This window comes from Gallus gallus, chromosome 2 (genome assembly GCF_016699485.2).
Source record: "Gallus gallus isolate bGalGal1 chromosome 2, bGalGal1.mat.broiler.GRCg7b, whole genome shotgun sequence".
Lineage (NCBI taxonomy): Eukaryota > Metazoa > Chordata > Aves > Galliformes > Phasianidae > Gallus > Gallus gallus.
Window position 1 is genome coordinate 114,285,023 of NC_052533.1, and position 17,349 is coordinate 114,302,371.

The window sequence follows — 17,349 nt, forward strand, 5'->3', positions numbered from 1 at the left end:
TGACCTTCACAAGCACACATGCTTACCAAAACATATGAAAAGGAAAAAAAAAAAAAAACATCCTGGATATTTCCATCTCACTTCAGTTTCAGATTCATCCAAATGGATCCAGAAGATGCACTGGATGGCATATATTGCAGAGCCACAAGTAATCATGTGCCTTAGAGGAAAAATAAATACATTTTATGTTAATTTTGGCAGAGATGGTCTGGTTTTTTTTTTTTCTATATATATACACACAATTCTGCCTGCAAATTATTTGACTTCCGCACATACTCCATTGACAGCAGCTAGATATTTTCTGAAGTCCTCAAGCAATCATTCCTTGGAGTAGGTATTCTTAAATCCCCATTCCAAAAAGACAAGCCCAGGAGCCCTAAATCCATGTTTGAGCATTTTCCCCACAGGCTACTGCTCAGAGGGATGCTTTGCATGTGCTGATAGTGTACTGGTTTCCAACCACATGGGGAGTGGGTGTCTCTCACAGGCGACCATGCTACCCGGTCCCGGGGGACTGCGGAGCTCCAGGGGATGGACGGGGGCTACCTGCTTCACTCTGCACAGCAGTGATCGGAGCCATATGTGGAGCTGCAGGAAAACAGATGCTGTTTCTCCATTTGTGAAATCAAGTTGTTGGAAAGTAGTCAGCTTTGCTATGTATGAGAGATCATCAAATCAACCTGCGGAGAGATTTGACAACATTTCCGTATTATTGGTGGCTGGAACAAAATAAAGAATAATGGTATGAAAATAGCCAGCAGATAAACACTTTTGGTAACAGAAAGTTTTTCGGTTGCTGGAAGTGGAGCCTGCAATTTTGATAAACAAAAGTGGTGCATAACCTGGTTTTTGACTGCCAGATCTGCTTCCAGGCATATGTATCCAGATTTACAGTAGGTTTACTGTAACATCTTGATTTATTATATAACAGACATTACCACCCAGTTACACTCCTTCTTATTCACCAAACAATTAATAACATTATTTCCCTAGAAAAAAAATAACAGCAGTGTCCTGTTGTCAGATCAGCGTCAAATATATTTGTGTTAAGCCCACAATAAAAAGCATTTACTTGCTTATTACCAACTGACAGTAAGTGTGCTATAATGGCAGAATGACTAATTCTGTATCTTAAAGAATTCAGTTTATAATTTAAGGTGATTTTCTAAATCATTATAACATAATGAAACCATTTTAATCTATTTTTTGCCCTTTAAAATTATAATTTATCAGAAATTTGATAAGTATTGGCTAACCTCAGTGATCAGGTTGACAGAAGGCATCTTTTCCATTACTCCGATTAACAGGGCAGTTTAAGATATTAAAAACAAATTAAAAAAGATTAACTGGAAAATAACAAGGACTAGTGCTGTTTTAGCAGGATTATGTTGTTTAAGGGCCTATGTCAAGAATCCCAAGATGTTTCATCAATGTAGGATCATAGAATCATAGAACCATTAAGGTTGGAAAAGACCACTAAGATTATCTAGTCCAACCATCAGCCCTGCTACCATGCCAACTCACTGTGTCCCTTGGTGCCACGTCTACGCATTTCTTGAACACCTCCAGAGACAGTGACTCCACCCCCTCCCTGGGCAGCCTGATCCAATGCCTCACCAATACCTCAGCATGTTAAGATCCTTCACACTGCTCTGTAGCACTTCCATTTTTCCCTTTTTAGTTACAGATATTAGAGTTTGACTTAACTTTAGAATCAAATGCACCTCTCTCCAGCTATGTACCTCTTCCATCAATTGTATAAGAAGTTTAGGATATTGATTGCATTAGCTGCTACATATGTGGCAGTTCATGATCAGAAGTCTAGCCTGAATTTGTGTCAGAATACAAGGATTATGCTGAGACTAACTCCGGAAGTTTTACCTTCATTCAGGCTTTGTCCATGTCATCTGAATTTCTTTAGTTAAACCATCTTTTGCAATGTAGTTACTGTTCAAAGTGAGGATTGTGGCGACAGCAATGTAGACATGTTCAGACATGGGCTCTAGTACAAAACACAAATGGTGCAACACTTTAGCTTACTGTCTTGACTCCCAGCCAACAGCATTCCACAAAATACATGGTTTAATTTCATGGCAGTTGTTGGCACCTATAGTTTTCTAGCACATTAGCAATTTCTATAGAAATGATAATGGTCACCTCTGTGGAAAGAGAAGACTTCTTCTGGAACTGATTCTGAGTGGCACATTTCTACAGCTCCAAAGGCAAATCATCCCTAGTGAGTTGGACTTTCAGTGACTTAGTCAAATCACAAGGAGCTGCTAACAGAATTTTACTAACAGGACTCCAGTCATCTGGATCTATTTTGGTCTTCCTTTTCCACAGCTGTTTAGCACACCTTGAACACCGTGTACTGGAGTTCCATGTTTGCGTAACTCATGGAATCAGAATTATAGAATGGCCTGGGTTGAAAGGGACCACAAGTCTCTGCATATTTTTTCACCTACAGTTTATAAAAGCATCCAGACTTTAGTACTCAGACTCATGGGAAGGCTCAACCAATGGAGGTTCACCCATCAGTATTTTTCATACATGTTGTAGTTTGCTCCAAAAGTAATGTCTCCTATTTATTTAAATGGAATTTACAACAGATACAAAGAGCACAATAACACTTTCATAGAGCAAATTCTCAGCTATGAAACACTGCTTTTTTCAGTATAGTCACCAACATTAGCTGATTCGTGCAGATCAGCTGATCAAGACTCTCTTCATTTCATAGTGTGACAGCTGTGCATGGCTGTCTGGAATGCAGCTTGTCTTTCACATCATTGTCACCATGGCTGAAATGCACTACCCACCACCTCACTGTGCATCCACTGTTTGGTCTCCACAAATGTTCAGCAAGTATCAGTGAATGTCAGTTGTGCCATTTCTTCTGGATGTAGGAATTCAGTTACATCCCTTTGCTTCATACGCACTTCCATGTCAAACACCATTTTGTCAGACTGCCCCTCTGCTGCCATCTGTCACATGGCAACAACATGTAATAGAATATTGGTGGGAAGGTTCCACTTCTACTGCTATACCACCAACATTTGCCTTTGACTTTGTGGGCCAACATCATAAAATAGGACACATTACTTTCAGATCCGCCCTTATTATTCATGCTCAGTGAAATACAAAACACTCAGCCAAGATGGCTGCAAATCCATTCACCAGTTTGACTACATACCTATCAGGTGAAATTTGAACCAGTCACTTGCAGAGTAAGATGCATTATTTCCCTTGACAACTTGTTCAGTGCTAACTTGAAGGACAGTCTGCCTGTCACAGCACAGAGCTGTGGTGGCTCTATTTGTATGAGTCCCTTTCCGAACTCTTAGCCACTGAATTATGTTGGATCAGTACCAGTTTCACCTAATCCAGCACCCAGCTCAATGTTTGACTTAATGCGCAAAGTCAGCTGAGACCTGCTATGAATAGTACATGAGACTGCATGCAATGCACTGCCCAGCTCTTGTCCATGCCACTTTAAAAAAAAGGCTTCCTTTTCATGGTGGCAATTCTGTTTTGCATTATAAGATATCTTAGGAAATTTTTGAGAAGTGGAGAAAGGGGCTCATGAGAAAGGTTCACAGCCCTTGGAAACATTATGTTATAGAAGAGTAGTCATTTTTCTAAAAATACATTCCTATATCTGAGTCCATAGATTTCTTTTTCTTTATAACAGTTTTTGTAGCCAATTATAAGTTTCTTGTAAACAAAATTGCATCAAAAGAATTTAAAATATCCCATGAATGAGTAGCTACCTTTGAGTTACACTGGGCTAAGCACAGTAGAAGTGCTAAGCTCTCAGCCAGAGCACAACTCTGAGAGTAGTCAGTGCCAAGTTACTCCTGGTGGTTAATTCCAATTTATAGACATATTCTTGACCTTGACTGCAATGCTCAGATTTTGTTTCTTATTGTTGCATGTGAATGGATTGTTTTGTTGCTGTTCTTTTCTGTTTTAACTCTACATCATGTTGGTTTGGTATTTTTTTTATCTAATGAGGAATAAAGCAAAAACAGTCTGAATCATGTGTCCTGTTGTGGGGACCAAGTTAATTAAAATCCTGATGTATATATACAGCTGATACTCCTCACCCTAATGAAGAACATTAATTCTAGAACATGTGTGGCTGTAGTCACATTGCTACAAATTACTGGACTCTTTCCTTTATCTGTTTCCAAGAAGGTCTCCCCCGGTTTGTTAGGAAAAAAGAAAAATATGACGCCTTAGTTCTAAGCAGCATAAATTACATGCATCAATCAGAGGAAGCTTAAATTAAAATACACATTTGGCAAACAAATATGAATATGTTGATCTCATCTGTGAATCAAAATGATTTAATGCCAGTACTGACCCCCCACTGATCAACATGAAGGTCACTGCAAACTGCTTGATTCTCATTGAGAAATGTTGTCTCGTCTGTTAAAGATGCAGTTTTATACATTCCCTAATGCTCAATCTAATTGGTAATTCCAATGTAGCAGAATTGATTTATTTTAGAAAGAAAATGCAGAATTCATTTTATTTTATTTATGTAATCCAAAACAGATAGCTAAATTAAAATCTAAAAATATATATGTGTGGTTTATGGGTCTGGGTTGAAGGCTTTCCAATGTCTTTATGATGTTTTCCAATCTGGAGGAATACTATTTGTTAAATAGAATGCTACACCTTTCAGATACCAAGTGATAATAAATCACTCTTCCCTTATCATCCTATTTATGCTTTCTGGCTGTAGGAATAATTCCTTGTTTAACTCAGCTGTGGGGCAAAATGTTGCCACGAATGGATAATCCAAGGCCAGTTGAGTAGTCATTGCTTTTGAGGGACTCAAGTTAACATCACAGAACCATAGAATCACAGAACTGTAGGGGTTAGAAGTAACCCTACTGTAGGTTACACAGGAAAGCATCCTGTGTGGGTTTTGAATATCTCCAGAGAAGAAGACTTCACAACATCTCTGGGCAGCTTGTTCCAGTGTTCTGTCACCCCACAGTAAATTAGTATTTCCTCGTGTCTGTATGGAACTTTCCATATTCCAGTCTGTGCCCATTGTCCACCAGGACACTCCGGACCTTCTCTACAGAGCTCTTTTCCAGCAGCTCAACCCCTAACCTGTACTGATGCATGCAGTTCCTCCTCCCCAGGTGTAGGACTCGGCTCTTGGGTAAGATAGATGTGTAAAACAGTGGTCTTAAAGGAGCTTGAACCAGTCTGCCTTTTAGAATTTATTTTGGCCCTGAAGCATGTCCAAAGAAGAGCAGAAAAGTTGATGAAGGGTCTGGAATGTGAGCCTTTTGGGGAGCAGCTGAGGGAATGGGGATTGTTAAGGCTGGAGAAGAGGAGGCTCAGGAGAGGTCTTGTCACTCTCTACAACTCCCTGAAAGGAGGTTCTTCTCCCAGGTAACAACAAGAGATAATAGCCTTAAGTTTTGCCGAGGAAGACTCAGGTTGGATATTACGAAAAATTTATTCCTGGAAAGAGTGGTGATGCATTGCAACAGGCTGTCCAGGGAAATGGTGGAGATGGCACATTCTCCATGGCTATTCAATAATTTGATTTTACCTCCCCAGAGGTCCCAATATCCCACCTGCAGTGTGAAAATCTTTTAGAGTAAACTCCATTCTACTGAGAAAAAGCAGGAGGAGGCATATTAAAAATGTATTTCGACAGGAAGAGATCAGTTGTTCAGTAAGTAGAAAAATCCTTTTCAAATTATTATACGATTTGAACAAAGCTTAATCTATGAACACTTGGCTTTTGGGTGAGAAGAAAGAACTCATTCATCATCTTCTTTGCTAAAATAAAAGCATCAAAACCTCTTGCTACTTAAACCCCGTAGTGCAAACCATGAATGACTTCTTGGTATTCTAGAGTCTCTTTAGGTCTCACTGGCCTTAAAAAAATTTAAAAGTACTAAAGGAAATTCCTTTACTTAGTGAGTTTATTTACTTTTCTGCTCTGCGTACTGCATAAACACACATTACATGTGGTAATAAACCACAAAATTATGAGAACTGCAGTTTATTACTCATCTTCAGTTACCTTCTCTATCTCTTCATTTGCTGTCTTACATAGTTTTCTTCCTTGAGTCAGCAGTCAAACACTCCAAAGCAGCCACAGATAACTTCTACTAATCAATCTGGAGCAGTCTGATATAGAAATATTTTGTGTCTATATAGTGACAATAATATTTGTTTTTAAACCAAGACATGTTGGAATAGCTGGACACTGCCACGGTAGCCTGGATTGCTATGGAAAGGTCACTGTAGATACATCTCAGCAAGGAGAGAAAGCATATCCGTGTGACACTCAAGTCTGTTCTTAGCAGGAGAAAGACTTTTTCAACAATGCAAACAAGAGAATCAATCTGTTATGACAGGAAAAGAAAAAAAAAAGAGCATTATTAAACACCCTCCACTCACCCAACCCACTTCAGATTGTTTCATTTCAACGTTTGCCAAAACAGAGCAAATGTCACCACCTGACCTCTGTGCGTCAGAAAATTTCAATGATGTAAATTTTAACTTCTGATAAAAAGGAGTATCCTGAAGTTTAAGAATGGGAACAATTTCCTGATATTAGTTTTTGCTGAACACACATATCATAAATGTACTTTTTACAATTCCATATCTTCAAAGCCAAAGTTGTCAGAAAAGTCTAAATATTGATTTACTGCTAGCAGTCATACACTGTCCCCTAGTTGGAATCTCCTTGCTTCAAACTGACCTTACCTTTAATGCTGAGGGGTGATCATATCTTGTTGTTCACTAGCATTCATGAACGATTGACTTCAAATGAAGTGTGAAGACAGAAGAACCACTCCTATAGGCCAAGGCATAGAGAACTCTGTGAAAATGTCCATCTTATCTTTTGAGGCATCTGCAACATCCACCAAACACAGAAGCAGAAATAATATAAACCTCTCTCTCCCTCTTTTTTTTTTCCTTTAAGAGATTTATTTCCTATTTCTGAGGAAGACAGTTGACCTGCGAGACCATTCCCAATTCAGTCATAATGGATCAGAAGCTGATAATCGTTCTGCAATAGGTGATAGAATTTGTTGAAGTCACACACACAGCTAGGCAATCCACAAGATTCAAAATCTCTTGATACTATATCCACTACACCTGTACAAAAATACAGGCTTTGCCACAGCTTTCAATTTAACCAAGAATAATGCTAGATCCACATGAGAGTTCTTTTGCCATTGAAGCCTAAGATGGAAGTCCAGGAACCAGAGAAAACATTTCTATGTATAGACTAAAAGAGAAGAGAGAATATACAATGGCATGTCGGTACTAGCTTTCAAATGAGGAATGATGTTGCTTCATGAAATTCTGTATCCTTTTCAAAAATAAAATAATTGTAATGTTGAATATCTCTACTTTTTATCTGTTACAATGTGAAAAAGGAAAGAAGTTCATCCCCAATGTAATTTTAGTTTTAGCTAGGTTCTTTTTTAACTATAATTTTATTTTCAGTCAGAATTCAAACATCTCTTTGAAAACTCATTTTTTAGCTTTATTTGCAAGAGGATGGAGAAAGGAAGATCTTATTTCCTATGACATGCCAGTCACTTCTTGCTGAACAAGTGTCTCATAAGTTCATACTGAAATTCTTTTAATCAACAAGTTCACTTTTGGATGAGTTTCAAACTCCTTTCTCTTTGCTATCATTCTTCAACTTAGTCAAGAATGAATAATTCCTCACAAAATAAGCAGCACTTGCAACATTGATAGTTATTTATCAGTAAAGAGAAACATTGCTCTTTTAATATATGCAGATTAGCTCCTAGCAGCTAGAATTGATTGATCAGAAATAGATATTTTTGAGTGAGATGACCTTCATGTATTGATCTAGGGTAGTTGGCAAGATCTTAAGTAATAGCATTCTTGGCTTCACACATCAGTTTCGTATTGATCGTGTGGAATTGTTTCCGAGTCCAATACATATCTGCTGGTGAAATACGGGAACATATGAGTCTAGTCAGTCACACCCAAAATATTGTGGAAACTAGAAGCAACATATGTACTTCCTTGAATTTCTCCCACTGGTATGGAGCATTTGGAAATGCAGCGACTCTTTGGATAGACTCTTGTTCAGTATCTCGCTAGCGTGTGGCATCCCTTGTTACAATCTGGAAATAGCTTAAACCGTTGGGGAAAATCAGCTGGTTCAGTGAAAACAAAATGAAATGAGACGCCCAGCTAAAATTTCATTCCCAACCCTTTTTGGTATGAGCTCATCAGAAGGAAGTAAAACCACCCTTCCTTTGGGGTCAAAGGTTACTTATCTCCTGTCATCTTTATCTTCAAACAAGCCTTTAACATCCCTCCTGACTTCCACGCTCATAGAATTATAGAACAGTTTGGGTTGGAAGGGACCTTAAAGATCATCTATTTCCAACCCCCTGCTATAGGCAGGGACACCTCCCACTAGACCAGGTAGCTCAAAGTCCCATCCAGCCTGGCCTTGAATGCCTCCAGGGAGGGAGCATCCACAGCCTCTCTGAGCAGCTTGTTTCAGTGTGTCACCACCCTCATAGTAAAGAATTTCTTCCTAATATCTAGACTAAGTCCACCAATATTCCACCACTCTGTGGTTGAAGAATAATTGTTTTCTGTAGAATCAATTTCTTACTCATTTCTGTCTTTTATCAGAAGGACATATTTTTCTTCTTTAAAATATTTAGAAAATATTTCTGCTTTTTTTCCAGTCTCTCACTGAATACAAATGAGAGCAAATAGCTCTGCAATGGCTCTCCAGATAAGAACACGTTTTGATTTGTTTTAACAACTCTGGTTTGCAAACCACAATTTCCCATTCTGCAATACTAAGACATAGGAAAATAAACCACAATACTTAGCAAGCATCCTTTAATCAAAGAATATTGTTGGTATGAAACTACCAAAGTTAGTGTTACCTTATGAAAATGTTTCGCAGTATCTTTTGGCACTGTGAAATCTATAAATAAAACTGAAACATCAGTGATGCTTTCTGGTTTTTTTTTTTTCTTTCTTTTTTTTTATATACCCTTTTTCTTCCTTTCTGTCTGTTTTGCAGAGCTTTCTCATCCTTCTCTGTGCAACCCTCACCATTTTAATTATCTGTCTGTTTTATAAAATCACATCTAATTAGAAGATTTTAAATTCCTCATTATAGCATATTCTCATGCAGAACTTGAAATGGGAGTGATTATGAACTGTTCTAATAAGCACCAGATTTGTGCTCTTTAAAAGATTGGAATTGTTGTTTATATCTGTATGCACATTAGTTTACCTCAAGATGTGTTAGATTACATTAATTATCTTTGCATCTGCATCAGACAACATTAACTGTGGATGTGAACATCACTTCTCTGAATTTTTGCAAAGCTCTTTCTTTTTTTTGACAATGTGTATTCGTGTACAGGGAAATTTAAGAAGGATGGGCAGATCTGCGGCTAGAACCTGTAAGACCACTATTTTTTTATTTTACTCTAGGCTAACTGGGAGTGTGACATCTTGTCTCAAGGAGCTTGGAGACACCATACTTCCAAGTCATGTAACTTACCCGGACATTCTGGAAAAGCTAAGTTCAGACAGGTAAAAGAGTTAAATCCTACAGGGATTAATTGAGACCTTGAGGCAATACTTGAAATAATAGTAAACACTGCTTACATACTTAGGCATCAGTATTTATGGATCTACAGTACTGATAATACTGTACATAAAAATTAGGTAATGTATACATGTATTTGTCTTTAAGTTATCTACTTCACTCCTTTTTTAGATAAAATTTTAGGACTCTCAAGTTTAAATCTCCATACAAAACATTTGTATTTATCTACAGGAGAAGAGTCAAGATAATCTAGTTCCTCTCGGAGAAATTAATCTTCCTTTTAAGAGATGGTGGGTGTTGCCAGCTTACATTTAGGTATATTCATAGTTGGCATGTTCATAAATGCTTTGCAAAATGACTGCACAACATAGAAGATCAAGCACTTTCATATTTATATCAGAACTAAAAGCCATTTCACGTATGCGATGTAAGAATTTTGGGAGGAAATCAAGGAAGAGAACAACAGTGGTTCAGAATATTTCTGGGTCCTTAAACCATAGGAGAAAGTTGTCCTTTGTGAGTGTTTCTCTTCCTGACCTATAGGCAAGTGTCTGACATGTGCAGAAAGAGGCTTTACCAGGGAGGAAAGTCTCTGGTAAACACCATTTGAATGCCAATCAAGCCTTGGTAGCATAGCAGACATTCAGGCAGGTAAGTGTGTTGCTTGGTGCTCTGAAGGGCTGACGAAATACTTCTGGAAATTAGATCTTATATTTATTCTATAAAATGACAATATAGAGCTTGTCTATGTGAATAACTTAGCTCTAAATTATACCTGTACCTCTTAAATAACTCCATGAAAAAATCTCATTTTGCAACTAGTGGTGTTTTCAGTCTCATTAACAGACACATTTTTTGCAGCAGTGTCCACGTGTGAACTTCTCCCAGTTGAATTTTGGCTTCATTTCTGATGCAGGCCAATACTTAGTAGCAAAATACAAATGGATGATTTCAATAGTTTGAACCAAAGTGATTTAAGGGGAAGAGGAAACAACTGTCAGACAATATCTGGAAATTCACTTCTGGGTCCTCTGCTCACTCACTGCATACTCAGTTCAGGCTTTGAAAATCCTTGTGCCTGGAGGTCAGAACTCTGCTCTTGGCCAAATTTGGAGAGGAATAACTAGGGAGCCCTGCAGGATTTAGTGTATGGACTTCAGCTTCTTAATTGCTCTAAGTTTGAAAACAGACTCTGAGAAACAAGCCAATAAATTTGCTTTCTGACTCATGAAAATAGAAAACTTTTTCAGGTTTTTTCCAGTCTATGACCAGAAACAAAGTTACTGGATGAAACTATTGGGGCCTTTTACACTTTTATTGCTTGGATGTTTCCGTGGCAAAATCTTTACATTGCAAATAATCTCAGAACAGATCATCCCACTGAAATCAACAGGGTAAGCTATTACATAGCTTTCTGCTCAGAGGATCCTAGGCTTTAGCAGTTTAACCACTAACTAGTGCTGAAGAATTTACTTAATTCATTTTACTGTATTTACCCCTTTGTGAACCATCTGCATTCAGACTGTAATTCCACATCACGTATTTGTTATTCAAAGCAATTTGATGAATAATTCTGTAATAATTTGCTTCAGCTTATTGTGAATATTCAGGAATTGAAACATGAACTGTGATTTCTCTCCTAAATCAAATGGTATTTTACTATTCTATCAGTGAATGACAGTCTTAGAATCGAGTGAATGACTGGGGGAAAGAAAAGGAACATTCTCCAGAATTTGCATAAAATTAACTTTTCTTGTGGGCATTCCTGCCATGACAAAAAGCAAACTCTTCTGTGAGATGTAAATGGAAGGCATCTTGTTAAACACATGGAACCAAATCTATTTTTTATTTATAAGATGTGATATAACCTGTAACTGAAGGGAATCAGAGGGTTGAATAGACAAATAACAGTTTTGAGAAGGCATTAAAGAAGCATTTCTTGCTAAGAAATTTTGTGTACATTGAAAACCATTCTAGGTTCTTAGGCTCTGGAAAACAGACTTCACAACCTTACATTCAGGAATTTCTGTGTTTTAAGTGAATGCAAACATATAAAAGCTCAGAGGAAGAGGCTCATGCTTTTAGCCTAATTTCCACCTCCCATCAGTTTGTTCACTTTCTGAACTGTGCATGTGGCAAACTCTCCATTGCGTTTTGCAATTTACTCAATACCATAGGCTGGTTTAGTTCATTGAGCTTGGCCTGTGAGTGGTGACAGTGCTTGAGGGTGTCTGACACTGCTGCAGCTCCAGGAGCAGAGGTGTTTCTGTGGGGTAGGCTTTGGGCCATATAGTGAGCCCTCAGCCCATGCACTGCACTGAGGAGGAAAAAAACTTGCCATGAAATACTGCAACTCTCCATCCTTGAGCATTTTCTCTGAGGGGGTCTCCTGTTGTTGTGTCAGTGTGATATCCATTACCCTTCAACAAGCATGAAAAAACACTAGGGGAAAAGTAAAGGGATGAAACAATTGCAGAAAACTAAATAGACCAGGAAGAGAAGATAAAATGGAATAGGAAGATTTTGCAAGTTATCTGTGGACTCTCACAGATGTGGCCTCATAGTACTTCTCTCTCTCCTACGTGATTGTGTAACACTGCTGTGCTGGGGTATGAGCAACCTGTAGCTATCAATACTCATGGCAGTCTGGTGAGCTGAGAAATAATTATGATCACTGCCTTAAAGGGAGGAAAGGCAAAGCAAAAAAGTATTACTTAACCATGTCTTCTGATAGTCTACAGCTGGCAGAAATTTATCCTCAAAGCAAGTCCATTAATCACATGAGAGCTGAACTGTGGAACCCATTTGGGCAGAAGAAGGTACTGTGGCTGAACATCTGTGAATCAGGTGTCAAGTAAAAATAAATGGACATATCAAACTGATTTGTAGCTCTTGAGCTCACATTTAAAGCCAGAGCCGTATAAAAGGCCTCACTACTTGACAAATCAGTTGAAAAGTTGATTTATTTTTGAATCTTCAATACTCCTTTTGAAACCTCTGTCATTTCCTGGAGGACATATGATCGTTTCTATGTTGATTGCAGTCTCATTCCCTAATGGTGAGACCAAAGGAGAAAACAGTACCAGAGGGCCACAGCTTAATTAGGATCTGAGAAAGGCAGGAGACCAGGTGCTGCCCATCCTGGTGTGCAAGCCACCTCCGCTAGCATGAGCCCCCTTCCAAGGGTTGATCTGTGCTCTTCACTGACCATGACCACAGCATGTGCCAAACCCAAGTCGTACTCAAGTGTTGTGTGCAAGAGTAATGGCTGTAAACATGCCAGTGAATAAACATCCCCTAATTTTAAATGAACACCATGTGATTTCAGGCTGATGCTAGAGATCTGCCCCATTTCTGTTTGATAGATTACTCTTGGGACAGGTTTCCCGTTGGAGCTTGCATCTTCCATGGATTTTATGACTTTTGGGCACCATGTTCCCAGAGTCATACGCTCTTCATGTAATGAGAGGTGATAGGTGGATGGGACTGCCAAAGTTAAGGGAAGTCTGGGGCAAAATTCCCTTCTTATCATCCCCAGACATACATCACTCACACCTGCTACATCACAAATGTTTTCTCTTTAATTGAGAACCCTAAAGTTAAATGTGCAGGAGCATGTCAATAGCTCTCCTGTGGTTTCCATGCCTCATCGTGGGAATTAAAGTATTTAAAGACAGAAACAGAGTTTAATTGTGTCTGAAGAGTTTAGTCTGAGGTACGGTCCAAGTGTCTTAGCAGTGGGTAGGGCATAAGTACTCAGTTAGCTTAGGTGTAGTAATAATTATGGCAACAAAACAAATCTATTTCAGATTGAAAATACAGACTTCCTTACATTTCTTGTAGCAAACGTACCAGTACATGTGTTCAGGTACATGATGAAGTGAAACAGTTCCTAAAAACATTGGAATCAACTCAGTCCCCACTTCTCTAAAATTCCTGCCATGGATTTTCCTACCAAATTCAAAAATATTATGGAATATGAATATTCATAGAACATTCCAGATCGGAAGGGACCTTGAAAGATCATCAGATCTGACCTTCCATGGGATTAAGGAGCCTAGTGAGGCTATTAAGCACTGTGTCCAATTGCATCTTGAAAACCTTCAGTGATAGTGGAGATAGTGAAGCTTATATTTAGGGTTTTTGATAACATATAGGGGATATCCATGGTGTTGTCTCTTCCAATCCAAGCGTATGTAAACCAGTGGATGGATGGAGCTCTGAAAGATCTGCTGCAGACTGCATGTGGCCCAGGACTGTTTGCACACAAAGCTTTGTATGCTTTCAGAGCACATTAAGGAACAGAGCCTTCTCACAGTGTAGATGTGATTTACGGTCAAAGTGATGTGAGCTGCAGAAGAGGTATGACCAGGTAGCAAGTCCTTGCAGCAAGCCAGTGACTCTGGGACTGCTGAGGACATAGGAACTGAAGAAGTATATTTGACAGCCTTTAAAATGTGTTACATGACGGTGCTTGTGACCCTGCCTTAGCTCCAGGCAATGCTATAGCTGCTAGAATTTCAGATCTCCTTCAGTGAGGGCTGAGAAGTATCTGGGCAAAGAGAAGAAAATAAATAGGTTTGGACATTCTATGCTTTCCATGTGGGGAAAAGTTAACTTTCCTCAACTTTTGTTCTCCTTGGTTTATTTTATTCCTTTTCCTTTCTAAGATTTGAAAGCCCACGTATTGAGGTCTTCTCTTATTTCAAAAGTGTAAGAATTTCTGGGGTCTCGGGTTAAAGTGACTTAAGATGGCTGAAGAGTGTGAAGGCCACAACTTCATCAAGTCCTGGTAATGCTCAGATATTACAAGTTTTCTCTCAAAAAAATATGGAAACATTCAAATGTTTTACATATGCTTTAGTACAAAGACACTAATATTGTAGCTTAACGTCAGTTGTTTCAAAAGCCAAAAAAAAAAAAAAAGTTATGGTACAACCAGCAAAATGGCTACACATAGGTTATCTTGCTTGATATCCTGATTTAAATTTATTTTTTCCATATACCTTAGAATTTTGTTACATTACAAGTTCTTGGTGGGATGTATACGGACAGGGGGGTGGAAGGATGGAGAGGATGTTTTTCTTCTTTTAACAATAATATCCTACTTCCATAAAAGATATGAAGCAGAAGACTGAACAGAAAATCTAGCTATTTTATTGCCCCAAGGCATTATTCATTTTCCTGACACATTATGTTTTTAATTAAAATTGCACATGAGTTAATTAAAATGTTCATCCAGCCTTTTTTTTTCCTTTTTGCATGGGTGCCTTGTTACTCTCCTAGCATTTTAGTAGAACGCCGTTACATTTCAACAAACTGCTGCCTTTATCAGCTCAGACTTCTACTGACAGACTGTCATGTTCTCTACACCTTTTTATCTCAGATGTTCTAATTTTTTTAAATACCTCCTCTACTGTGTGGGTTTGAGGGTTTTTTTTTTTTTTTTCTTTAATATTATTATCATCCTGCTACCAGCATCTTCCACTTGTTTGAGCTCGGACTTGTTAAGGAGGGAATGGACAGAAAGGTTTCACAAATAGGGGTCATGGAAGTGTTATCTACAAGAACCAGTGAGTATTGTCAAGACTTGTTCTTATGGAAGCTGCTCAGATTAATCAGCAATACCAGTGCATAGTGCCTTGAAAAGCAAGGAAAAAGAAAAGAATCATTCAAAGAAAGCAAACACCAAATACAGCAGGCTCTTGCTTTAACTTGGAATACAGGGATATGGAAATCTGAAACACAGATATATAGATTACAAGTACTGAATATTTGATAACTAGTTTGAAAAAGAGATGCGGTACAAGATAAACAGAAGCTTTACCCATCTTGCCAAGCATAAACTCTTCAGATTTAGAATTTTTAGAAGTTGTACAAGGGTTTGAACTGTTTGAGAAGGTTTTCTTTCTGCTGAATTAATGTTGGTAGTGTCGCAGGAAATGCAAGGGAAGTTTCTTAGGCTGTGAAACAGTAACATCTGTTTTTATGTTAATTTGTATTCTTAAACTTTCATAGACATAGTGAAGCCTGCCCTGCTAACTACAAGGTGGCTACAGAACATGATGAAATGCATTTTTTTTTTTCTTCCCAAGCAGTATAAGAGTCAGTTTTGGCAATGAATCAATCTTAGGAAATGTTGTCTGTCCTCTCCACGCAGTTACAAGTACAAGCCAGCTCCTTAAAGGAAGCAGACTACATCACACATCACCCATGAGTTCCCCATAGGTTTTCAACATAAACTTAGGTTTTAAATTCTATCAATATTGAGCATTACCAATTAGAAACATAGAAAAGAGCAATAAACTACAGTGGGGTAAAAAATAGGAAGAAGGTAAAACAAATGTGTTGTGAATATGTGTACATCGAGCTGTTGCCCATTTGATTAAATCTTAGAATCCCGAGGGATGATTTAAATGCCTGTAACCAGCATCTTGTGTCCCGACTGCTGCATCAGTGCATACCAGGGCAGAATGGAGCTTTTGGAGCAGCGGACACACCCATTTTCTAACAGCATCAATGAAGATGGGTTTGAATATCAGATCTCAAAGCAACAGCTCCCACAGCCCCAGCAGAGAAGGAGGGATGGGCAGAGAGGTTCAAATTCCAAGCTCAGCTAACATGTGTTAATGCCATTTGCTTTTTTCACACAGCATGAGTTAAGGGCAGACTGTCAGGCATAACTTCAAGCTTCCTGGGTACTGTCAGCAAATTTCACAACCTCCATACTATTGAAGGGGAGCTTTTTTACGTTTTCTTCTTTGACTTCTTGTGTCTTCCTAAGAATAATGTGATTTCAGGAGAAGTGTTGAAAGGTTTGAATGTGGTAACTAAACATTTACAAAAGATCTTTAGCCTGAAATATGTAAATATATTTCTGTCAGTGGTTCAAATAACAGTGTTTAATTTTGCACAAAAATTGCAAAGGTTTCTTTTTATTTTTATACTGAATTTATGCTCCAATTAAAAAAAAAAAAAACTTCACTTTGGGAATTGGAAGAAATTCTTTATTTTTAAAGCTCTCTTCATGTAGCACTTTACATACCTTACAAAGACTGTGGAAGTTGAGGTTATCTGTCACTCTGTTAATATCCTAACCAACTCTATTTACATGTCTTTAGGTATCTAATATATCTATATATTGAATCAAATAATATCCTCCTTGCTTATGCTGATTTTTCCATGTGATATTTGTTTAGACATTAAGGCTAACTTCACTGAAATTGAGCTAAGAAACCCTATTGCTTTTCAAAAGATCAGAATTTGACTCTATTTAAGTGTACCTTTATGTTTCACTCATCATAAAACTATCCATAGTTCGTGGGTTATTAAAAATTCACTCCTTCATTGCTATATGTCCTTTATGCATTGAGTAAAAGAAAAGGCAAAGGATTTCTTTGCAACTCTTCTTGAAATTATCTTGCAGAATGGAGAAATAGGAGAGGGGAGGAGCATACCTGATGTCTGTTATATAAACATCTATAAACACAACAAAACAGGCTGGTAGCTGGAACACTATGTCATTTATTATCATTCCTAGTCACAGACAAGAGAATTCACCAGTGCAGAAGCTGCTCAACGAACTGGTTTCTGAGCAAGGGGTTTCTATACCCCTGATCCAGTCTTTCCAGTATTGGCTTTGTTGATTTGCAGACTTCATTTTCTTCTTAATTTTTAAACATCTTTCTGCTCTTAAAATGAGACAGACACTGTTTGTGGAACTAAACCAAAAGCAG